This window comes from Tamandua tetradactyla, chromosome 1 (genome assembly GCF_023851605.1).
Source record: "Tamandua tetradactyla isolate mTamTet1 chromosome 1, mTamTet1.pri, whole genome shotgun sequence".
Classification (NCBI taxonomy): domain Eukaryota; kingdom Metazoa; phylum Chordata; class Mammalia; order Pilosa; family Myrmecophagidae; genus Tamandua; species Tamandua tetradactyla.
In genome coordinates this window covers 94,494,895-94,520,937 of record NC_135327.1, presented here as the reverse complement: position 1 = coordinate 94,520,937, position 26,043 = coordinate 94,494,895, and the positions used below count along the sequence as shown (strand labels likewise).

Sequence of the window (26,043 nt, the reverse complement as noted above, 5' to 3'; positions counted from 1 at the left end):
TGGTCTTGGTACAGTATTTTATCCATTTGTGAGTGTTTGTGTAATGTTTAAAAATGCCGAATCCCTAATTATGTTAGAGTTGAATGTTGGAAAAAATATTAAATGTAAAATTCAAGCAAAAAAAAAAAGTTGCACTGATTCTTGACTCCAAGTCAGAGAAACTCACAGACTTTTCTATTCAAAACCAGTTGTTTTAAATATTTAATGGCAAATTTTACATGGGCATTGAGAGCAGAAGACAAGAGTCAAAGGAAGAGAGAACAGGAGAATAACTATAGCAATAGGAGAATTTCATCTGATTTGGTTGAGTTTGTAAGTGCCTGTTTATTGTAATCTTCCAGTTGTTTGCCACCAGATTCACAACTACTTCCTGGTTATGTTATTGAACATCTGCTGGTTTGAGACAAACAGGTTAAATATGAATGTGGAATATTTTTCTTCAAAATGTAAGATTCCACTTTTATATGTCTCTTTAGATTATATTATTTTTTTACCTGAATGTTGTACTGGAATTTAAAATCATTTCGTAGGATTAAGGAAAGGTGATCACAAATAAATGTGATACTGGTGCTTTTTACTATTTTTCATTGTTATTATAGAGCATTATTGAATCCCCACGATACACCGAACAACAAGTTTGACACAGTCCATGAACAGAGAGTTTAAAATGTGAAAGACGTTTGAAAGAACAGACCAGTTAGGTAGTAATGAATTCTGAAGTTCCAGCTGTTCCATCCAGGAAAGAAACTTTAAAAGGCTTTGATGATTTCTCTGAGTGTTTCCAAGCCTTTGAATCCTACTCTATGTGAAATTATAATAATCTCCTCCACCAGATTTTCCTTGTCACATTCTTACATCATAATTGTCAAGGACTCGTATTTGGTCTGGGTGGCTTTAAGAAAAACCATGAAAATTAGTGAGGGTTACAAAAAGGGCTACTGGAATTGTAATCAATTTATTTACAATTATTTGTCATTGATACTGGACTCTTCCCTCCTTGTGAAATGAGGTAAGACCCCTCTCCTTTTTTCTTTAACAAACACTTCAACGGTACTTTTTTTGTCAGGCACTGTTCTGAGCTCTTTAAAAATACTAACTTGATAAAAATAAAAGACACACAAACTATATTTTATTGTGATAGAAACAGATTTTTAAAAAAAACTTGAAAATAGTAGGGGAGAAGAACCTCAGAAGGTCTAGTTAGTAAGTTTCCTCTCATTGAGTAAGTTTGGCTTTTCTCTGTAGGTAAGGCATGTCCAGAAGATTCTTTGAGGAGACCATGTTCATTCATTCCTTGAGATAATAAAGGCTGACTTTTTAGATAAACTGAATTATAAGAAAGATATGTACTTGGTCCAAATTGTCTTCATTTCTGATGAACGGTCTTAACTGGTGTGTGTGCCTTTGATTTTCTTAAGGAGGTTTGACCGAGGTCGGCTTTGTGAAGCTACGGTGGGGGCACGGTCTCAGATGTTCTCCTCGCCATTACTCATCAGCGCCTATAGGAAGTGAGGAAATTCTTGCAGACTGAATTCCAGGAAATGGTCTGCTTCCCCTGAGGAACTGAAATTTGTTCTCCTCGTGGACACTGAAAATTATGTAACTGGTTCTGTTTCTCTTTTCGCTTTGACTGCTAGGTAACACAAAGTTAAATTTTCTGCTTGACTTTGAGAAGTTTTTAGAGTAGTATGATGACCACGTTTTATTCCTCTGCCCCCGACTAGACTTTCAGTTCTAGTTTACATTTTTTCGAGTTCTGATTTCTTATTTAAAAAATCATTTTCCTGGTGTGTGTGCTTTAAATTTTTTTTTTTTTGGTATTTATTTCTGTGAGTTGCTTTAAATTCCTTGTGGGGTGAGAAAGAGTGTAAATAATTAAATTTTGAAAATGGAAATAATTAGACAAGTCAAGTTGAGAAAGAGGACTGTCGCATTTGTAGCAATCTATTTTTTCTCTCATTGGAATGTTGCTCACAGCCAAGTGATGATTTCCTAATAAGTGTGTGGGTGGGGAAACCTTCAGCTGGCCCCTCCCATGATTTGGGGGCTGACCTCTCAGAAGACCTCGCCTCATGCCCCAATCTCACTTACACACACACTGGAAGGTGAACGAGATTCAAGCTGACAGGGCTTCCTTTCCTCTTGCCTTGTTCAAACCGAGGGACAAGACCAGCCTTTGGTGGCAGTGGTTGCTGGACAGGTATCCTCTTGGGGCCGAAGGCACGGTGACAGCACAGTTACCCATCCAGCAGCAAATGGACTGCTTTGGTGGTTTCTGCACTAGCATTTCTTTGAAAACCACAGAACAGGGAAACGAGGAATAGGAGGAAATGCTCCCAAACCTGCCTGTAGACCTGACACTTGAGAATTTCTCCCTTGCCAACATCCCTGGCATACTGCCACCCCCAGCTACTACATCAATTATTCTTCTGCTTATAAAGTAGAAACAAACTCTTTGTTCAATGCATACCTTATTCTCCAGTGTAATTGTCTCTTTTTTTCTTTTGCCCCATGTTTGGTTAATTCTTTCTTTTTAATTCTACATCTCCAACTCTCTCTTGATTTCTTTTGCTCTGAATCATTGGTTCCCTCAGCTCAGTCTTAATAAAATGGAATATGGATGAGTTGATCTGGAGAATTTGCTTTAAAAAGTTCTTGCTTGAACTTCTTAAGTGCTTGATACAAGCATACTAGAAAGATTGGGCTGGTTTTCTCCGCCCCTTAAAATGTCTGGTTGCAGTTTGGTCTAGAAAATTCTGTTAAAAAGCAAATAGAGAATTGATTCTGGCTTAGCCCATGTGGCTGTCTTTTGGGGGGAGAATTCTGCTCCACAGACTCTACCTCTAATCCTGACACCCTTTTCCAAAAGCATCTCAGTGAGTGTATAGAGTAAGGACGGTCTGGAGGCAGGTTGTGACCACTAAAAAAAAGGTGCCAGTGTCTGTATCCTTATCATAAATGGCAGACAACACATTCCACAGTGGCCCCAATTACCAGGTTGGTATAAACTTTTAGCCTTGTGTCTCTTGAATAATAGATTTTTCCCCCTCTTATAAAATCATGTTGTAACTCACCAGCAGGCACCACGAATACCAGTTTGTCTGTTGTTTAGGACTCAGGCAGGACCATGTCCTGAAACATGTGAGAAACACTCGTTCATTTGTTTACTCATTCAAGAAATATTTTCAAGGGTCTATCGTGTGCCAGGCACTGTCTAGGACATTGATTAATATATCACTAGTGAGCAAGACAAGCAGTACACAAGTAAAAAATGTTTTACTTGTCAGACGTTGGTGGTTCTTTTGGAGAAAAAAATTAGCAGGGATGGGGATATGGCATGCTGGGGCTATTATTTCTTTTACTAGAGTGATGAGGAAAGGCATTGCTGATACTGGCCATTTGAGTGGAGGTGCCAAAGAGAGGGCGTGAACCGGGTGCCTATCTGGAAGAAGAAGGTTCCAGGTGGAGAGAACAAGTGCAGAGACCTTCAAGATGGATGTTGCTCCATGTGATGGGGGAAATGTTAGGAGGCCAGTTTGGCTGGAGGAGAGCATGTGAGGAGTCTTAAGAGCTGAGAGTGGGAGGCCAGATCCATCTGGGAGAGCCTTGTAGGACACTTTAGAGGCTTTGGCTTTGACTCTGAGTGAGATGGGAAACCGCTGAAAAGTTTTGAGCAGAGGAATGATTGGATTTGACTTATATTTTAGAAAGATCACTTTGGCTGCTGAGCTGAAAGAGGTCAATGGCAGAAACAGAGGGACCCATACTGAGAGTGTTTAACCTGCCAGGCTAAAGCTAACAGCAGACTGGTTCAAGGTGGAGATGGAGACAATAATTAGACGCTGGATATGTTTTGAAGATAGAACAAGTAGAAATTGCTGATGGATTGGATGTGGGGAGCAATAGAAAGGATGGAGTCAGAGGTGAAGCCAGGAGTTTGGCCTGAGTAACTGGAAGGATGGACTCGCCAGTAGGAGGGACAGGTTTGAGTGGGAAATTAGAGAGTTTGGTTTTAGACTTGTTGAGTGGCCATATTGGATAGGCAGTTGGATGCGTTAGTCTGGAATTCAGGGGGAGAAAACCATCCGGGGGGGTATATAAGTTTGGGGGTTATCAACATTTTAAATGGTGTTTAGTTACGAGACAGGATGAAATCCCCGAGGCCGGGAGTGAATATCTATGAAGTAGAGAAGAGGCGAGAGCACAGAGCTTTGCAGAGTCCTCCAGAATACTCCCAGAAAGAGTATTCAGCTTTCCTCAGTGGCCAGAGTTGATACAGACACCATGAGCTGTGAATCACCCCGGCTCTAGCAGAAATTCCAAATGAACTCCAGTGAGTGGCATTCAGCATTCTGGTTTTGTGTTCCATGCTAGAGGAAAGAAAACACAGAGTTAAAAAAGAAAAAACGAAATGAAAAAAAAGAGTGAATAGACCTTTTACATTTAATTGCTTTTCTTAAAAGAGATTGAATAATACACATCTAGGAAGTAGGAGATAGGTTCATCATGTGATAGCCGTTGTGTGTGTGTGTGTGTGCATGCGCGACTGTGAGTGTGTGAGTCTGTGTAAGGAAGGGAAACTGAAGAGACTAGGAATGACCCTCTTTGTCTTGCTGAGAGAAATATAATATTACAGCTTAACGTGTTTAAGGGACCTTGAAGATGAAAAGTGCGGTGTGTAAGTGCAAAGTGTTGTTATTCTCCCACAGGACCTCACTCTGACTCATTATGCTGATGCAGCAATAGCAAATTAGGACATTTCCATGCTCTAGAATTCCTACCCAAATGATGAAAAGAGCAGGCTATCCCTGGAGGGTATTGGCTGTTTAACACTTGGAAACTAGGGGCAAGCTGCAATCTTAAGATCTTGGATCCCAGCTCAATAGAAATCACAGAACAGGGCATGGCCAGGTCAGCTGTGGCTCAGAAAAATAGACTGTTCAATCTGATTCCACTCTGTACCTGGAAATCATGTTACCCGATACCACCACCAGTTGCTTGTGGGGAAAGGACGCGAAGAGGGAAGTACTTTGCCTTCTCCGCAGTTTTACTTCTATCAGCCACTAGTTGACATGTCTGCTTTCTGGAGAAGGTATGAATGGCATTGGGTGGAAAGTAAAACATACCGAAGGGGGTAAACTTGAAACAGCTGCATGTTTCCAGATAAGTTAATGTGTTGCTTGTATGATATTTGTATGGAATAAGTCCTCCCTCTCCAAGAAGTCTGAAACAAAAGAATATTCTGAAACCTAAACATGATTTTATCTAGGTTTTGAAAATGTCACCGTATTTGCTTAAGCCTCGTAGATGAATACTCCCTTGACACTTTTTGCATTTCAAGACTGAAAAGGCCTGCTTGTTTTAATTTTTAATTTTTTTTACTGCTCTCACTGAGACTGTTTTTGATCTTTTCTTTTTTATCAGCATGACTGAAAGGAAACACCAATTGACAATGTTATTGGAGATGACCACCTGTTTCTTCCCTTATCCCATCCATTGGACAGCCCAAGGCTTGTGTTAGGATTCCTTTTGTCCTTCTCAAATGCAAATTACTTTCAACTTCTCCACATAGGTTAAAATCATACCTTTAGCCTTTTAGGTGGAATTTGGTGCTGGAAGAGAATTTGGCCTAAACTTTGCATCCCACTCAGAGAAATGACTAAAGCAGTGGATATATTAGAAGCTGTTTCATGTGTTTTAGGTCCTTGCGTCTTAGAAATAATGAGTACCGTTTTAACAGGAAATAAGAATTAGTGTTTAATCCCACCTATGTGAAAGAATCACGATGTGATCTTAGGGTCTGCCTCAACTTTAAAATGAAGTGGCAAAGTAAAAAAAAAAACAAATACATAAGCTTTTTTTTATAGAAAATCATGGCATCCACAAAGCAGCAACATGCAACATGCATGGCCTGTTGTCATGCAAACAGTCAGTGTTCAGTACCAAATGTGGATGATGAGGGAAGAATACTGGTTGAGGAGGGTTTTAGGTATTTATTTGTTCCTCATCCCCCTTAGAAAGTTTGAATCTTTAGATAATTTGGACCTTCATGGATGAGTCTTTACAACCCAATTTCCACACTAGAGAAGGAGAATCTTACATCCTGAGCCTGAGGATTTCATTTCTAATTATTTGGCAGTTCATGGCATGATAAGTCCCCAATCCCCACCCCCCCGCAAAAAAAACATAAAGAGAGAGTGGGCCAGTAATTGTAGATGAATGTCTTTTAGACTATGAGTGGCAGGTTTTACTGTTCTCTGCATTCAATATTAAGCATTCTAGTTATTTATCCTATGTTTTATTTGCATTTGCCATTATATGGCATTTGTTCTGGTGAGATAGGAATCTTTGCCTGATGTCTTTTTTTTTTTTTAACTTTTTTTATTGTATAGTATAACATATATACAAAGCAAAGAAAGAAAAAAGCAACAGTTTTCAAAGCACTCTTCAACAAGTAGTTATAGGATAGATCCCAGGGTTTCTCATGGGCTACCATATCATCATCTCATATTTTTCCTTCTAGCTCCTCCAGAACATTGGAGGCTAGAAGGAGTATACATATTTTTTGTCATCACTTTTTTTCTTTTTTTTGTGAAAAATAACATTTATTTTAAAAAGCAATAAAATTTCAATGCACAGTGCAACAATTAGTTGTAAAACAGATTTCAGAGTTTGGTATAGGTTACAATTCCACAATTATAGGTTTTTACTTCTAGCAGCTCTAAGATACTGGAGACTAAAAAAAATATCAATTTAATGATCAGCAATCATTTTCGTTTGTTAAACCCTACCTTCTCTGTATAACTTCACCATCACCTTTGATCTTTCTCCCACTCTTTAGGAGTATTTAGGCTATGCCCATTCTAACTTTTTCATGTTGGAAGGGCTGTCAATAATAAGGGGGAGGGAGATGGAACTAGCTGATGTTCTAGAAGGTTGGCCCCTCTAGGTTTCAGGACTTACCTGGCCCAGGGACTCATTTGGATGCCTGATGTCTTTTTGAGAATTGATCAGAAGGCTTTCAGAGATGAAAATCTGATGAAGAAAGTTGTGCATTCATTTTGTGCCCCTGATGGGTATTCTCATATGAGGCTAATGTTTCTGCTAGAAGCAATAGAAGAAACTGGGAGAAGTACTAGACCCTGTTTAACAGATAACATGAAGACTGAAAGAGGAAACTGGATAGTGATTTTGAAAAACTCTATTTGTGTTGGAAATACTGCAGAATAAAATAATATATTTTTGCACAAGTATTTCCTGTTCAATTGTGATTAGGTGTGTTAGCAGTTAGAGTACTTAACATATTCATGAAGCATTTTCAGGTCCTCATGTGGCATTTTGAACATAAGATATTAATGATTTGATTCTGGTCCCTTTAGTTAACAGGAAGTAATTATAGGTGGCTGTACTTGTAATATTTTCTCCACTTTATCTATAGAGACATGAACCATCAGGAGAGATATAAAGAGAGTTTATAGGCCCTCCCCAGGGAGAACCAGTGGTTGGTGTGGCATGTTCCGTCTTTTCTCCTACCTCTCTGACTATTCCACCTCTGTCCCTCTGATTGCTGGATTGTCCACTCTCAAGCTGTTTCTATTTATACCTTTTCTTCAAAAAACTCATAACATTCTCATGGCTTGGTGACTATTGTCACAGACTTACATTATTTGTACATGTAGCCCTCATCTCAACTTGGACCTAAAAACTTGTCTCTAACTTATGGCTGCTATTGTTGCTACCATTTGGCTATATCACTGGCCAGGCTAACTCAACTTGACCAAAACTGCACTCAGTGCTTTCCTGTACAGATTCACTCTCCTGGCTCTTTCAGGTGCCTGTTTCACTCATCACTGGCAGCAGTTAGCTTTGCTTTCCCACTCTCCTTTGCCCCATTCACTAGGTCCAGTAAACTACCTTATTAGCTACTTTTATCTTCCCTTTATTTTCTATTTCTATCACGAGGAGGTCAGGCCATCATTACTTTGTACCAGGCTATTACTCTGACTTCCAAGAAAGTTCTTTGACTTTAACATAGCTTTAAATAAATATATAGCATTAAATACTGTTGTAAAATCGAATGTATTTATTTAAAAAAGTAGAAATGTACTGGAATGCTTAGGAATAAAGAAAAAAATTGTCCTTGAAAGTGTTTGCTCTTTCTTTGTGCTTAAGTTAAAGACCCTTCAAATATTATCACTGTTAAAAACAGAGAGGGATTGGTGTGGGATTCGTAGAGGAAATATGTTAAAACACGTTACACTTAAAATGGTGCCATGTTTTTTACAGCAACATGTGTTAGCTCTGATTCTTTGACATTTTATGCATGGGATACATCTAAAAGGACCAAAAAGGGAAGGCGTCACACACATAAAATCGACAAGGAAAAGAAACAGAAAATAACACAAAACGCAGTAAAGCCCTGAAGTTTCCCAGGCACCAGTCAACTCAGAATTGGCCTGCGAGGAACGCTTGTTTGGCCTGCTTTCCCATCAGGCTGCCTTACTGGAGATGAAAATGAGTCCAATTGAATTATTTGGCTGGGAGGGTCCTCACTAAAACAATTGTGAAGCTCAGCTTTAGAGGCCGACAGAAGGGCAGCTTTTCCCAGCCAGGGACTTTCTCATTAGGGATATTTTTCTTGTTCCAGGTTGGGATGGTTTCTCAGCTTGTTGAAACCCCTCTTTACCTGTCCCTGAGGCAGGCAAGCCAGGCAGGGCTTTCAAGGTCTTAACCCCAAATGGAGTCACAACCAAATGGATGTCTCTCTCTCTCATCCGAAGGGATCCATTTCCAGCTGCGAGTAATCCAGGACTTGCAATGCTCCAGACGGGCACAGAGAGGCGGGTATGTACCTGGGTGCAGGAGGCCTCACGTCTGCAGGGACAGGTCACCGTGTCTACACAGTGCCCTGCTTTCGTCTCCCAAAGGCAAGAGGGAAAACGGATCTGTTTTTTTGACCAGATTGGAACAGAATGACTCCTGTTGTAGGGAGAGAATAACTTCAGAAAACGGTGCTAGCATTTGAAAAACTGGACCAAAATATTAGATTCAGTGAACATCTGTAGCCAAGAGTCGCTTACCTGGGCCCCTCACAGAAATGTGGAAAAAAATTTTTTTGACGTGGGAAAAGGAGAAAAGAAAAATAATAGTTGCAAGAAACCACCTCTGCCTCCATCATGTCATAAATCCAGGTGAAGATTAAGGATGTTAAGAGCAGGTATGGGAGTGATTTAGTCTGGGAATCCTGCTTTAGCGTTTGCCTGTTAAGTTATTTACATACTGATAAGTCAGAGGGGCTGGAACTGGGATTCCAGGCATTCCTCCTGTCCGTATTTCCAGCACATCGGCTGTCAAGTCAAACCTGTGCTGCAAGTATTGACTTCAGCATCAGAGCCAAACAGGACATTTTACTTGTTCCTCATCCAACTACCAACAAAGTCCAAAGGACTTGGGACATTTACGGAATTATGAAATGGTGGATTCCTCCCTCCACTCTGCCTAGAATTACCTGAACCCATACTCCTGCACTTTTTAGAACCACAGGTTCTGGTGATCCAGAGGGGCCCACAAGCTGACTGGATTTGAGATGCAGTCAGATCGGTGCCCCTTGGAAGTCACATGCAGTGTCACTTACTTGTCCCTCCTGTGTGAGACAGGATACCTGATACCAGCTTCTTGAGAATATTGCTGGGTTTCTGTTTTTCCTTTGCTTTCTCGGCTGTTATTACAGGCTATTGCTTACCTGCTAGAATATGTGACTCCATTCTGCGTGGAGTCCAGTTCTCTTCAGACAGGGTGAGTGAGTGAAGTGGGATTCTAAAAGGACTTCTCTCTCAGTGTCTCCTCTGTGCACATCTTTTTTTTTTTAATGCAGTTTTATTGAGATATAGTCACACAGCACACAAACCATCTAACCATCTGAAGTTTACAGTCACTGGCTTACAAAATCATCACCTAGTTGTGGAACATACTTTTAATAAAACTCAGCAGTGATTGACAAGATGTGCCTATTGTGTACCTAGATACCACTTTGACCTTGCACCGGAAGGCAAATGGAAACAATTTTGTTTGGCTTCGCAGGTAGATGGAAGGGTTGTCCCACTTAACAAGCTGCCCTTTGCTTGTTTGGCCCTTACAGGGGTTCCCCCAGTCCTCTCTATGAAGTGAGGCAAGCCCCACATTTTGGATTTAGTGTGGTTGCCCCCTCAGGCATCCCTGAGGTTTGAATTACGTGCAGAATACACCATCTGTTAGATTAAAACTTTGAAAGTTGATCACAGTGCTGACCAAATCCTGCCTGAGTCAGTGCTGGGTGCTGCGTTTTTCTGTGGCTTTATGTTTGGGTGGGGGCTTATTTAGATTCTGCAGGCAGTCATCTCCCCCAAAGAAGAAAAGCAGTGGTGTTTCGTGTGAATGTCGGGTTGATTGACTACAGATGATGCAGCACTGGGCACTTTGAATCACAACCGTTTTCAAAGAAGTCATCCTCTTCCCAGCTTCTCCCTGCGTGATTTGTTATGGACAGAGCTTAGGAACTTTCCCAGAGGATTTATGAATCTAAGGTTATTGCTGGGTCTCTTGGCATGCTTGGCCCAGGCGTTCCTGTCCTTTGCTCTATAACCAGAACCACAGAGGCTTTGGGGAAGAAAGCTTGTAATCTGCAGAGCTCTGTAATGTGAAGTGCATGGGAACCCTGCCCTTCTCGTCCCACATATCTGGTCCCCATGTGGCCGGCAGGAACAAGACGGTCCAGGATTCTGGCAGCCCCTTTCGTGGTGGGATGTGCAACGATCTCTTGCCTGTGATGCTGGCCTACCTGAAAACTGCCTCCAACACTTTCTGTGCCATTTGAAGGAGCCTAGGGATGTAATGTGGTGCGATCCCTGACTTCAGGATGAGGGCAAGAAGTAGGAACCCAATTCAGTCACTCTCTAAAAGTCACAAATGACTCTATTTTTTTCACCAGTAAAACAGTCCTCGTAACAACCTTTGGGTTATAAGCATACGTTCTTAAGATGTATTGGATCTGGAGAATAGAGAATAAAGCTAATTCCTAGATAGAGTGTTTTAGATTCACGTATCTTTATGGTACCTCACTTCGAAGTTTCCTGTAGATGTTGACTAAACGAAGCATTCAAAAAGCAGCTCTGGGACAAATGTCACATTCACAGAGATAAATAACACAGTTGTGACGCCACTGCGTGAAAGAGTATCTTTTCCCTGCCATCAGGAATGGGGAATAACTGCTTGTTCCAGATCTCTGCTGGATGTTTCTCTGTTTACTCATCACCATAGTGCACGTAAATGCATGGACATGCTTTAGGCATAGCAGGTGATCCAGGCTTTGTGAACAATTCCTCACCAAATTCTAGGAAGTTGTGGCAGACATTCTGACCATTACCTAGAATTGTCTACAGAGTCCAAAACCAGCTTTAACAAACACATTTGATATCAAAGTACTGTTTCCTGCTACCCTTCGGTTGTAGACATGGCATGACTGATTTTCCCATCAGCCAGGCATGGACTTAGAGTTGATTTACCATTGGCGGCGATGGATTTGCACAGATCCATACACACATGTCTTCCCACAGACCCCCTTATGACCAGAGGCACATATTGCAAGACAGCTGGTCAGGGCCAGGGGTGCAGTCTGTGATTGCGGGGGAGTGGAGGTGCTTTGACCTCATTAGTGCAGCTCTTCTAATTGAGCGCCATCGCCGCAGACCACTGCTCCTGAAAGCGGTCCTCACCAGATAATGTGACGGTCTATTTTGTGGGACAGACGATCTGTTCCACTGAAGGGATAGTCCAGGCATTATGTTCTCTTCTTAGATTTTTACAATTTGCCCTTCCTAATTTGCACTGCCTTTTTTAATTAGCAAAGTTGTGGGTTTACAGAACAATCATGTATAAAATACAGGATTCCTGTACATCACCCCACCACGAACACTTTGCATTGGTGTGGACCATTTTTTACAACTGATGATACCACATTTTTATAACTGTACTATTAATGAAAGTCCATGGTTTAACTTAAGTTTCACTGTTTGTGTGTGTAAAGTTCCATGGATTTTTTAAAAAGTTTTTTCTATTACCATATATAAAATCTAACATTTCCCCTCTTAATCATACTCATGTATTAATATATAGTTATTATACATATCATTATATAATCATGTGTTATTGATATTCATGTATATTTCAGTGCTGTTAATTGCATTTTGATAAGATCTCAGGGTACCATGGCGAGCCTGCCTTAATCATGTAACAGTGGTTTTTTGTTGCACAAAAGCATCAAGGTCTGACATTTGTGCTTCAAATGTCAGCCTGGGGATAGATGTGTGGAGAAATGCCTGAGAGGCTCACAGAGAAAGGGGACATATGTGTCTCTGATCTTTATGTCTGGGGCAGTGTTAGCAGGGAGATTATGAATGGCACGTTGTTTGTTGGCTAGCGATGGCTTGAAAGGAACTTACCCACTACAATAATTTGCTTGGATGCTTTGTGGATTTATGCAGCTCATCCTCCTAGACTTAGTGGCTTTTTAATCAAAGGGTATGTGCCATTCCAGCCGCCCATTCCACTCCGAAGGAACTGGTTAACTCAGTGCTGTTTTCAAACATCAGCAACTTAATCTGCTCACATGCTTTTTACCCAGCTCCTTCTCCTTAGTTTCCAAGTCATAGCACTTGTCTCCTCATCCCCATGCCTGTGGCTGTCATTAAACCCCTTTCTTTCCCGTTTGCTGCTGAGGTCATTGGGCATTTTAGCCAACTGGGGAATGAGGTCCAAAGGAAGACGCCTGATATTCGCATTCCCCTTTCCCATCCATAGAAAAGAAGAAAGAGACCAAGTCTAATTTTTAACACGGTCGCCATTTCCTACAACCCCCCTGGTGGAGGTATCCTGCTCCTTAATGCCAAATGCTTTTTCCCAACAGCTGTTTGGTGATCCAGTATCACTACATTCACTGTAAAATCAGGCATAGCCTTTTAATTACCTGTTCATATTTCAGCAATGCTGCGCTCCACGGCACAGAGAGAGGGGATAAACCTTCATTGTAATGGATTTTTAGTAAGACTATCTCTGAGATAAGAGTCCTAAATCTTGGCAGTGTCTTTCGAGCACACACTCTGATTGCACGCACATTCTTGGCTCCCCAGAGCCGGTTGTAAATGGAGTGCAGTGTACAGCGCTGGGTAATAAGATACTGCAGATACATTTTAGAGGAAGGTACACTTTTGCTTTATTTATGAAGATAGACATGCTGGTTGATGGCTTAATCACAGCTGATAAATCATTTTAAGAAAGCCTATTAGAACCATATGCTGATTTTTTTTTTTTTTGCATTAATATAGTGTGTCTGTTTCCAGTCTAATAAGACAGGGTTTTCTCTCCTGCACTCTGGGTCTCTCCAGTGTGGACTATTTATCTGTTTAAGTGGTATCACTTGTGTGGGAGCATTTATCTCTTTAAGAGGTACCATTAATAAAAGAAGGTGAAAGGAGAAGGAGAAGGAAAAATGAGTGAAGGCATCCATGGCCAGAGCCTGCATGCGTGTGTGCATGCGTGTGTGCGTGCGTGCGTGTGTGTGTGTGTGTGTGTGTGTGTGTATCTGCATGTTCATGGTATTACAAAGGAAAGAGTCAAAAAGCTGAGAACAGGAAACATCTCAATTAGAGTTTCGGAAGGCCGTGGATTGGTCTTCATGCGGCATAAGGTAATCATTTCAGCCCAGGTGGTTATAATACTGTAGTAAAAGATTATCTGAAGTTGGGGGGCAGGGAGTGTGCATTGACATTTTGGTTACCTCACTTTTCCCCAAGCCAGCAGAGGTCTGCCCCCGGCACAGGTCCCACAGCATTTTAATGAGAGCCATATTGGGGCCCTCGCTCTGAGCCAAGCTCTGTTTGTCACTAATTGCAGGGGTGCTTCACAGATCTTTTCTATTATTTCCTGATTATACCCCTGCTCTTTTTATTATCTTGCCAAAATTCAAACAGTAATAATTGAATGATTTATTGTTTATTTATAACCCCTTCTACTGCTTCAATCACTGTGTTTAATAGATTTTAAGACAGCAATAGCTTTTACTAAATGACTGGATTTCTTTTGCCTTTTGCAGAGAAGTCATGCATTTGTGACTCTCACTTGGCCCTCTTTAAGACACTCCCGTGGGAACTCTTTCTCCAGAATATTGTGTTTCTGACCCTATCAGTAAGGGCCAGTTTTTTTTTTAATGCATAGAGAGTGTTTGTGTGCCCGGAAGATGTTCTTGGAAAAGATAGTGATTTATCCTTTAGGATTATATCCGGGTTGGGTTATGTGACCCCACCCCAGGTTCTTTCAAACTCACAGTTGCCCTAATTCTCTGAGAAACAGATGTAGAGATAAGTGAAAAGCCCATTTTATTACCTATTTAGACATAATGGGGAATGCGACACCAAATTATTAGAAATTGAGGTTATAAAATAGTAGTAAAATTGACTGCCAGTCACGAGGTTCCTACTATTTGCCACGCGCTCCAGAAGTTTATATTACTCCTTAATCGTAACAACAGTCCTATAGGATAAATTTTTACTTCCATTTTGCATAATAAGGCATCGGTGCTCACAGGTTTAATTAATTTACTGAAGGTCACAAAGCTAGGAAGATGCAGGCCCAATATTTATATTCAGGACTATATTAAAAAATTCATGTGCCTCCCGCTACCTCGGACTACTCTTTCCATTCTTTATTTCTATGTGGCACTTGCATGTTCAGAGATAATTTACATCTTAAAAAATGTCCAGTGGGAGTTTTGCAAAACATCAGACAAAGCTTGACCTCCGTAATACCTGAAAACATCTTGATTGCCCCCACTGTATCCTTGTCTTTAAAAAGTCCTCCCCATGCTCCAATCTCAGTGCCACATTTCTCTGCGTTCTGCAGCTGCAACTGCAGATAGCACGGCTGGCCATGAAACCTCCGAATACAAGGCAGCTTCTCTCCAGAATGCATCTTTCAGTGTCACCAAAGGCATGTAGACCACCACGTATGCCATATTCACAAAAGCACATAACCCTGGTTCCAAACCAGGTCTGCATGTTCTGAGACATTTCCTTCCATGTCTGACCCTAGTGACCATTGTCTTCCTGGAATAAGATGAATATTTGTTCAATGGAGATGTATTTGGAACTTAGGTTAGATTCTAGTAGAGTAATGTCTGCTCAAATGGCTACCTCTAAACAGAGCACACTTGGGAGAATGCTGCTAAGGGTCGTGTAGGGCATTGCCTTGGGATTCAGGGAGTTACTGTGCCATTATTTCTGGGTTTCGTAGGAGTGTTGGCAGTACGATAAAGATTAATTGCTGGTGTATAGGCTGTCATCTGTGTTATACATTTAAATTCTGGAACTTAAAGGAAAGCTTTGCCCTGTTCCCTCCCTCCACCCCCAACTTCCACCATTGGAAATGCTTCCACTATGTCCTCTGAATTCAGTTGAATAAACTTTTATTGAGGGCTTAATATGTCCCAGGTGTTGTGCTAGGTGGGCCAGGTGCCAAGGATACATTCTAGTGGGGAACTGCTGGTCTTTGGGCATAGGGGAAAATTTGGCTTTCTTGGATCTGGAACTTTTTCTGTGATCTAAGTGCACTGTAGAAATAGCAATGGCTGAGGCTGCTCAGTTTAACTTCATACTTTCATGTATGACTCCCAGCTTAATTTTCTAGTTTCCTTGCTATTTATTTCTTTACTCCTCCAGGAAAATGGAGTAAACCACCCTTCCCTAAACCTGTTCATGCTTTACCACCCCACTTCCCTTGCTCATGCCATTATCTCCTCCTAAAAATATCCTTCCCCTGACCCTTCTCTTCGAAAACCCCTGCCAAATGCCCCCTCTGTGAAGCCTTCCCTGATCCCTCCTAACCTGATGCAATCTTGGTGTCTTTCAATTCCCACTGCACATTCTTCAGTGCTTCTATGGCACATCTAACTTCCTGTCTTGTGTTTTGGTATTTGTTGTGTCCTATTCTCCCATGGACTGTGAGCCATGGGGGAGCAGGGCTCTGCCTGCCCCCTTCTGCCACTCCTAATAACATTGTCTTGCATAATGAAGAATTACTGGGGTGAATGAATGAACATAAATGAATGAATGAGTGTCCTTACACAGCAATATTATATAGCTTGTTTTATTGGAGGCAAAGAGAACTGCATTACCTTCTACCTCTGAGGTGAGAAGTCTGTTAAACAGTTGCAGTATATGTTTCTTCTTAAGAAATTTGCTGATTCGTGAGGGAGCTAGGAATACCGAGGATGAAATATAGCCATTAATATTGTAATTGGTTAATAGGCAAACAGTGTAGAGAATCTTAAATTGAAAATGAGCAGGCTTTGAATTAGAAACTCACTTATTCATTCAGCAATGTTTTAAATGTGTCCGTCATTGGTTCACCATAAGACATAGCTCAGAAAGCAGGAACTTACAGTGTGGCAAATATTTTGTGCCATAATGGGATACTCAGGCTAATCTAAGGATTTTCTGAACCAGTATAGATTTTGTGGGTGTATATATACAGTATGGGGAATAGTATGTACTGTAATGTAAGTAAGCTTGCATTTTGAGACTTAGTCTTCTTATCTGTGAAATGGCAGTAGTAATTACTATTCTCATAAAAGGTTGTTGATGATAAATGAAACCTCATATGAAAAATAGTGTCCTTTAATCATGATTCACTTCCCCTTCACTATACACATGCCCAAGGATCAGAGGTTGCTAAAATTTTAGTGCCAATCTGGGATGGGAAACTGAGATTATACTCTGTGCCATAAATTTTCCTGTATGTTAGGTGGTAACACACAGGAAAATCTCTGCAGTGGCTCCAGAGACCAAAACCTTTTGAAGCTTTTAGTCAAAACTCAGAGGTGGGTTTAATGTCTGTGATTCATACCTAGCAGGAGAAAATCTTTCTGTTGTTACAGGTGATTATTAAATAAATCAAAAGTCCTAGGGCCTCCCCAAAGTTTCCTCCACAATCCAGGTAACGCAGTATACCCAGTATTTATTTCAGGAAAGATTTGGCAGATGTTAGCTAGGCTGTCTTCCAGGTCAGAAACAATGTTCAGGGATAGTTTGTTCAGAAAAATACAATAGAACTTCCAATGGGACAAATACAAATGAAACCTTATCTTTAGAACACACTCACCTATTTCACTTGCCATCTAGTTTTGTCTTAATTTGGCATTTGGGTGACTTCCTGGAAAGACATACACCTTAGAATGTCTGGTTATTCAAGGCTTCCAGAGTTTGGTTACTACAGAACCTTGATGGGAACGAAAATAAATCCTCTCTTTAGGCAGATCCACCATCAAGGCTGGGTTCATGGTTTAGGTGAGTTTGGACTGATGGAGAAAACAGTGCATGCAGTCATGTGGGGTTGGCCATGCTTGGATATTTCAAGGCCAGCTGTGCACAGAAAGGGTGCTACCTGCCTTCCAATACTGATCCCCTTGGGGTAAGGGTCCAGGAGAGAATGCAGGTCCATATACAGGGCCAAACAAGCTTGAAGCACAGGCCCTATGAGAGGACATGCAATTCATTCATTTTTGTTTTCTTTTTGGTCTCAAATGTTGCAGACCCCGTGAGGCCCTCCATTTTGCACTTGTGGTATTTTATTCATCCATATTTGATTACTCCAGTGACAGCAGGTGCGTAACATCTGGACCATACTCTGCACTCCTTAGCAAGATGGGAACATTGTGAAATATTAAATTGGTAGTGGTGGCAGATTCTTGATTTTTATACCTTTTATATGAGGAAACAACTCATCAGGGAATTAGAGCTGGCGTATGACATACATCTTGGTCCTTGTGTGAAAACTTAACAGTTGCAGTGAGGCATGCCTAAATGGGCTTTCCCAACTTACAAGGACTAGTTTGGGCTCATCACAGCTACAATTACTATTATCCCTTCCTAAGTTAAAACCGAAAGACCAACTCTCTGCCTCAGTAAGAGCCCGTCTTCCGCCTTTTGTTTTTTTGCTGGAACCAAATGCCCAGAAGTCAATGCCACTCTACTAGTTCTGACTACGTGTTTACTAAAGTGCCTTCCTTGGAAAACTACTGCTGGAAAATATGCTGCATCAGAATCACCATCATCACTAGCGCTCACTGGGGAACTTGTTAAAAATGCGAATTCTGGGGCCCCTCTCTAAATAGATTCAGTAGGATTGGGGTGGAGCTCCAGAATTTGAATTTTTGACAACTTCCTAGGTGATGCTGTTACTCCTGATCTAAGGACCACACCATGCAAAGCAGTTCTAAGAATTCCCTTGTCAATTATGTTTACTATTTGTTTAATATTATCCCTCTTTTGGAGCCCTACAATGCATATTGACATTTTAAAGACTTCAAAAAGTCCTGTATGACTGAAACCTTGTTCTGCCCGTCATTTTGCCAGTTTGTCATGTGACCCCAGAACCCTTTTCTTTCTAGCTCTTAATATTGCATGAAGCCATGATCCCACGGACTTTCTTTGCCCCCACGGTAATGGAAAGTGAGGGATCTTGACTTTTTGGTTATGTGGCCTTACCAAATCACTCAACCTTTCAGAGCCTCCATTTCTGTCCACCTTGCAAAGTTATGGTGAGGTTTAGACATAATTAAAAGTAAAGGGTCTAGTACAGGGCTTTGCACATAGAATATTCTTAATAAATAGAATGTCTATTTGTGTTAGTTCAAGTCAGAGCTACATTGGCATTTGCTGCACCCATGTGCTCTTTGAAAGTACTGACATCTTAGGTGCTTTGAACATATCCATATATGTCTTAGAACTTGGGGCCTATAGCTTCTGCTTGTCTGCAAGTGAGCAGATTAGCTCCTCAATCTAGGCTATAACTGAGACAGTGTCAGTTGTTCTGTAATCATCAAGGGGGGTATTTCATGATGAAAGAAAACCACAAGCAGGATAACTTTTAAGGATGTTATGGCATTAAGAATGTTCAGCATTTCAATTTTAGATTATGTGAAAGAACTTTGTAAGCTACAGTGTACGATAAACTAAGTGATTGTGATCATAATTATTACTTTAACCCATGATTAGTTTAAAAAAACAAAAAGCAAAACAAAACAAAACAGAATTTCGCTGTAGCAGAAGAGGTATTTTTCTCACTTTTCAAGGAAAAATATGATATTTCTTTCCCTTTTTTTTTTGGCTGCCTGCCTTAGTTTCCCAGCTGTGATCACAAATACATGAGAGGGGTTGGCTTAAACAATGGGAATTTATTGGCTTACAGTTTTGAGGCTAGAAGAAGTCTAAAATCGAGGCGATGCTTTTTCCCTGAAGATGGTGACGTTCTGGGGTTGACCGCTGGTGGACCTTGGGTTCTTGGTTTTTCTGTCACATGGTGATGTTCATGATGGCATTTTCATCTTTCTCTTCTGGGTTCCATTAACTTCCAGCTTCTTCCTGATAGCTTTCTCCCTGTGGTCTTCTCATTAAGGCCCCAGTAGTAGGATTGAGACCCATCGTGATTCACTGGGCTATACCTTAACTAAAAATAGCATCTTCAAAAGGTCCTATTTACGATGGGCTCAGACCCACAGGGATGGATTAAGATTAAGAAGATGTTTCTTTCTGGGGTACAGAATTCAGCCTACCACGCTGTCCTATAACCGTAGTCCATCTCAGAATCTCTGGGTGTTTTAGGGATATTCTGGACCTGTCGGGTAAGGTAGTGGGAGGGTAAAGTGACTTTGCAATGAGTACCCATAACCAAGGAAGCACCTCAGTCCCCCCAAGGCTTGGAGGAGGAAGACTAAAGATTTAGGAGAAAAAGAAGCAGGTTCTTGGTTTTCATGGGAACAATTCTAAAGCTGCGGTGTAAAACACGCACCTGGTTTCCACAAGGCATCTACAATTCTGTGATTTACTAGGTTAAGATGCGTGTTTCTTGGGTTCAACTGACCCTTGGGAAGGAGCTGGGCTCCAGCTTTTCCATGCCAGATGCCTGGAAGAGGCCGCTGACTCTGAAGCTCAGCTGGTAGACTGCTAAGGCAAGAACCGAAGAAGAGGAAGTAGATGCTGTGTGATGGGAGGGAGCCTTCTTGTGGCTCCCTGCAGAGGGCCCTGTTGGCAGACAGAAAAGGGTGGATCAGGAAAATCAGAAAGGAGAGTCAAAGGAAAAAAAACCTCATAGATGTCCCAAGTTTCCACAATTTTATCAAAAAATTTTCCATGACTCATCTTGTGACTTCTTCCCAAATTTAACATGATAAAACCACTGCCCTATGTATAATTAAACTGCAATTACCCAAGAGTAAGGGTGGTGCATTTTAATCAACCCCTTCAATTCCCTTGACCACATGGTCCAAGGTGGGAAAAATAAAGAACAGAAATTTTCACTCTCCCAACCTGATTCTCCTTTCTCCATGGCCGTCTGGGAGGGGGAGCAAAATAGAAGGCATTCCAGAATAATTTTCACCTACTCAAAGGTAGTGAAATAAAGTAAAAGTTGTACAGAGGGAGCTGGAGGACTGTCATTTTTTGTTTGTTTGTTTGCTCAACCCAACTGCAAGATCTGTTCAGCTCCAGCACTGTATGTTCCATTTGACTACACTCTCATCTACCAAGAAAGCGTCCTTTATGGCAGGGGTGCTTGGGACACCTAATAATAACATTTAGCTAATACTTACTGAGTACCACCTGTTTGGCAGGTGTTTCACAATCATCATCTCTCCTTTCCTTAACAGCTCTGTGCCGGAAACTTTATCACCTACAATTTTACAGATAGGAAACGAGGCTTAGCGCTCATGTAACTTGTCTATAGTCATACAGCTAATCAATGGCAGAGCAGGATTATGAACTAAGAACATCCAACTCCACAAGTTCCCTCTGACATTGGAAAGAGCAGTAGTGAATGTAAGAACAGGGACAAAAGTAATTCAGAGTTGCTGTTACTGCCTTTGAATTCTTACAACCCTCTTGTCCCAGACTCCCAACCCCCTTAACCCTTGTTTTCCTCACCGAACCAGATAAGCAGGATCCCTTGACCTGGAGGGTGTTGAAAGACGTGCTGCTAAGTGCAGCTCATTCAAGGGATCAAGGGCCCTGTGGCTGTGACCTGGGAAGGTGCCGTGGTCCAGCTGGACCCCTTGCCAGCCGCTCAGGGGCGGCCCGGGCCGCTGTCCAGGGTGTTCCAAGGCACAGCCAATGTCAAGGGCTCCAAACGTCCAAGCAGGAAACTGTGACTGAAAAGCTGAAAAAACATATGATCCCATAAAAAGCCGCCTCTGGGGAAACAAGCCATTAGTCAGCCTTATTTATTTATTTTTCCTTCTTGCTGCAAAGTTCAATGTGAAGGAGCCGTGATTATCATATAAAAGGCTATGCAGAATTGCCTTCCCCGTAAGATGCTGAGGAAAACTTTACCCTGGCCCTTCGCCACAGTTAGCTTTGTTTGTGTTCTTCAGATTCCAGATCCTTTGACCCAGTTGTGATGGCCCGAGCCGAAGCATAAGTGTGTCTCAAAATAAACAAGCGGTGCAGGAACTCTCTGGAGTCCCCTCTCATCTTCACCCTCACTTCTGACTTCTATCCTGCCTGATGACCCAGGCTGAAGAAAAGGGGTAGCAGTGGCCTCATTAAGACAAGATCTTCTGCGGGAAGAATGTGCTTTATGAGCTCAGGAAATACCATGTGGTCATGAAATACTAATAAAATTTCCCTTTTCTTGGGTGAGATCAGGAAACCTTGACTGTCCATGCTCAGTTTTTGCCAGTTTTACTTGGGAACGTATTTTTGAAGGTCAAATCGTTTTTATATGAGTGGCAGGAAAGAGGCAAAATATAATCTTTTGAGGAATGCCCTATGGTCAACTCATGGATGCAAGATAAATTCACCTCCTTGCCTTTTAGAAGGCAAGGTACTAGAGACATCTAATTCCCGCCCGCATCTTTGCACAGATTTATCTAAGCCCTCTTTTACACAGGAAATTTCAAAGCAGACCAGTAGAGAGGTGTGGGAACACCCTAAGTAAAAACTGAGGCTAAAAGTTTGTCAGTGGAGAATTACTATCTGCTTTGAGACTCTGGCATTTGCTTGTGAGATGGGGTTTTGGAGGAAGCCAGCACCGTGCTGTGGGTACACTCCAGCAGCCGTGGGGAGGCCCTGGGGCCTCCTGCCCACAGTTATGGGAGTGGCCTATCTCAGAAGCAAGGACCCTGTTGATATCTGGACAACAACCTCATGTGACCCAGTGCAGCTGCTCCTCAATTCCTAACCCAGAGAAACCGTGAGAGAGTAAATGTTTATTGTCCGATGCCCCCAAGTTTGGGGGGTGATTGTTATTCAGCAGTAGAGCGCTCACAGAGCCCCCGCCATCCTAACCCTGGAAAAGCGAACCTGTATCGCTGAGGATTGTTATCCTGAGAACATCGGGTGAAAAGACTCCCAGACCAACAGTACTTGGACCTCAGGGGCACCAGGGTTTTCTCGTTTGGTTTGTTTGTTTTAAAGAAATGGAGGATGATATACTTCCAAAGCGGTGGAAAACAAATATAGTTTATCAACTCTGAGCATTGGGTTAAATCTGCAGCTTTGTCAATTTGGAGAAGTCATTTTTACCTGACGTTCTCTAAGAAACTTTCAATGGGTTCAGTCCTGTCTTGGGCAGAGACAATTCCTTTTTTGTTCTAAACTGGCTGGAAATGCGTATGACTATTTTTACTTCTTGGTACAGTACCAAATCTGAACATGTTGTGGGGTTCCCACCCTGAGCAGAAGCCCTGAGAGGTTCCTTTTTCTTCCTCCTCCTCCTCCTCCCCATTCCTTCCCCTCTCCCTGTGCTACATGGGCTGTCTCTTTTTCAAATAAAAAAACCAACTGTAAACATTTATAAGTCAGAGTGACGGGTTAGATTTGGGACTCCAGCATTAGCGTTTGACACAGGGTTTTTCAGGTACGTCCTGGGGACCCAGTGCCTGCCACTCTGACCCTGGAAAAGTGAATCTGCACTGACTTCGTGAACAGTATTATCCTGACAACATCAGGCGAAAAGACTTCCAGACCAGCAGTGCCTCGGGCCTTAGGGAGAGAAATTTCCAGAAGAAAAAACGGCACTTTGATCCCGCTGTCCTTCATATTTTTGTCTCCCTGTCCAATTTGCTAGAGAATTTCCCACTGGCTTTGGCTCCTTCTCAAATTGGAGTGCAGTCTTTAAGAGATTACTCTGTATACTGAAAGACAAGGAACTCTTTTATTAAGCAGCCTGGGGAGGCCGTGGCTTCTAGGAGGAGCAGATAGTCTTGTGTGTCTTAGCCCTGTCTGCACGTCCTCCCAGAGGCCCCTCGGCTCCTCCTGCTCCTGGGGTGGGGGTGGGGAGCTCTGTGGACCCCATGTCGTTACTTAGGCTGAAGGGAGAACACTACTGTAAGCTAAGGCACCATTAAGGCAATCACTCCCTTAGTGGGGGCCCCTCACAGAACTTTTAGCAGCAGCGAAGTGTCCTTTCCAGCTGGGCACTCCATGTAATGGGGGGTGCTCTTTCTTCTCCCACATTTCTCCAAATAAGAGAATTTCAAATAGGAGAAGTTCCAGATAACATTTTCTTCTCTTCGTCTCCACTTCCTCTTTCAGTCATCATGCTTTCCTTTACTCAGGCTAGTTTAAAAGGCCTGGATTTTTGGATATCAACCTCATTGTCAAAACCACAAACCTTTATATATCACTTAGATGTATTAATTCATGTAAGCCTCCCAGTAACCCCATGGGGAAACTGTTATTATCCCCATTTTGGAGATCAGAAAACTGAGGCACAGAGAGTTGAAGTGACTTTCCCAGGGTTGCACAGCTACTAAGTGGCAGAACCTGGATTGATACTAACCAATCCAATTCCAGAGTCTGAGCTCTCAAACCCCTGCCATCCCGTATCACTTCCCCCCTTGTTATATGTTTCTTTAGGAAATTCAGTCTTCCCTCACAATTTGTTTCTTACCAGAAGGCGTATGTGCTGTGCCTCCCATTTCTGGTCCCTGCCAGTCCTGGGTGACTGATGTAGTAGGAATGATGAGCCCTTTGCCCTCAGCATCATGCCTCTATCTGCAAATGTTTCTTAAACAGGGCCTGGCAGAGTCATGCAGGGGCAGCCCTGCCAGGAACGCAAGGACAGGCCTGGTTGGGGTAAAAAAAACTCATGTCTTTCTGCAGAAACACTCCTACTTGTGGGGTAAACAGTACAGGCCTTGTCCTCTGCTGGCTGCAAATATCCAAGGCCTCCATGTGTTAAACCATTTTCTTTAGGAAAAGTGGAAGGAAGGAAGAAAGGAAGGGAAAAGGGGAGAGAGAAGGTAGGAGGGAAGGGGAGAGGGAGGGTAAAGAGGGATGGAAGAAGGATGGAAGGAAGAGAAAAAGATGGAGAAAGGAAAGAAAGAAGGAAGGAAGAAAAAAGAGGGAAGTAATGAAAAGGAGGAAAGAAGGAAGAAGGGGAGAAAAGAATATCCATTGGCGTGGTGACCATGAGATTGTCTCAGGACAGACAATCTTCTGCCCACCTAAACTCATCATTTCTGTAGCACTCTTCTTTTCCTCCTTGGTTGGTCCCTGCTAACTTTTGTCCTATGGTTCTATATTTTTAAGCCTGATTATGTTCTTCAGGTTTCCTATCTAAAAGGAAGGAATGAAAAAAATACATTGTAACTTAGTTGAAATACATCAGATTAAACCATGGGTCTGAGCCCAGAGCTGTAAATGGATACCTCGGAAACTCTAATTCTCTCTTGTGGTTGCCAAAGCGTTTATTGTCCTAAGTCCCTCCTCACAGAGTGTTTTGATTTCTCTATTTGTGCAGTAGGGAAGGCTTGCTGCCTGCCTAACTAATGCTGAGAAACAAGATGGCCAATGCTCAAAAAAGCGCCTCGAGTCTGTCAGACAAATGGGGGGGGGGGGGGGGGGAATCTGTAGCTTTCTCTTTTTGTTTGAAAGGCACCAAATAGTGTCAGAAGAACAGTGAACAATGCATGGCCTTCAGATTTTGCAGTCTATACAACATATTGTGTGTATCTCCTGATTCCCTCTTGGACTTGTTTAGTTTCTGATTTTTTTTCTCTCCACTCCCTCATGAGGGGCATCTCCCTGGAATGTTGTCTTTTCTGCTTGCCTGCCACATAAGGATTTCCCTTCCATTTCTGAGACTCAGTGATTCTCCTAGTGGTGGGAACTTTGTCTTTGCTGCTTCCAGGTCTGACCTAGCTCAAATCTCAAATTCCTTGCAGTGGGATTTGACAGCTTCTCAAGGCAGCAGTGCACTGGCTTGACCACCTTGGGTTTGTGGGATCATCTCTAAGGTTCACCTGTAGACATCTAGCATGCCAGTGCAGAGCCAGGCATCAGTCTCAAATGATTAACATTATTAACAGCATTATTACATTTACAGAGAGTAAGATCTACCACCATTCATTAAATGGTGGTAGATCTGAAGGTCCAGCACATCCTAGTTGCTTGTGTGTTACATGCTGTCTACTAGTATTACTTATGTGTAAAATCTCATTTAGTTGCACACTCCTCACCCAGCCCTAAAAAGTAGCTATTTTATGCCCATTTTGCAATTGAGGAGACTGAAGCCTGGGGAGGTTGTGACTTCCTAAGGTCACGTGGCCCGTGAGTGGAGAGTCCAGGTTAGTTTGTTTCCAAAGCCAGATTTATTCCTTACCCATGTCCGTCTGCCTCCTACAGTACCAAGTGCCATAGTTGGAGCCGTATTTTAACTGGACTGGGAGCTTAAAGTGTATGTTATACTTAATCCTCACAATCAACTTTTATGATGGAGGTATCAGCTCCATTTTTCAGGTAAAGAAACTGAGGTTTGGAAAAGTTGAATTGACCACTCTCCTATCTTCACTGAAGCCTAATAAATATTTAGAACAGCTCTGAACCTTGTCACCAAAACATGAAAAAAACTTTCTGTAACATGTACTTAAAGGCTTTTTCTTTTTCAACATAACCCAGTTTATTTTGAGCACCTCATCATGTAAAATTACACGCTGAGGCAGCTCACGTGAAGCAAATG

At 42.0% G+C, this 26,043-nt stretch overlaps 1 protein-coding gene and 1 long non-coding RNA gene across 6 annotated transcripts in view; one reads left to right on the top strand and one right to left on the bottom strand.

Moving 5' to 3' along the window:
• CREB5 (cAMP responsive element binding protein 5) overlaps nucleotides 1–26,043 on the top strand; it is a 404,221-nt gene that overhangs the window by 100,914 nt on the left and 277,264 nt on the right. The window lies entirely within an intron of this gene.
• On the bottom strand, nucleotides 19,251–24,147 carry LOC143650320 (uncharacterized). The gene is made up of 3 exons (XR_013159520.1): nucleotides 23,974–24,147; nucleotides 20,675–20,754; nucleotides 19,251–20,108 (listed from the first exon to the last, which is right to left on the bottom strand). It is a non-coding gene; the product is annotated as an uncharacterized LOC143650320 (long non-coding RNA).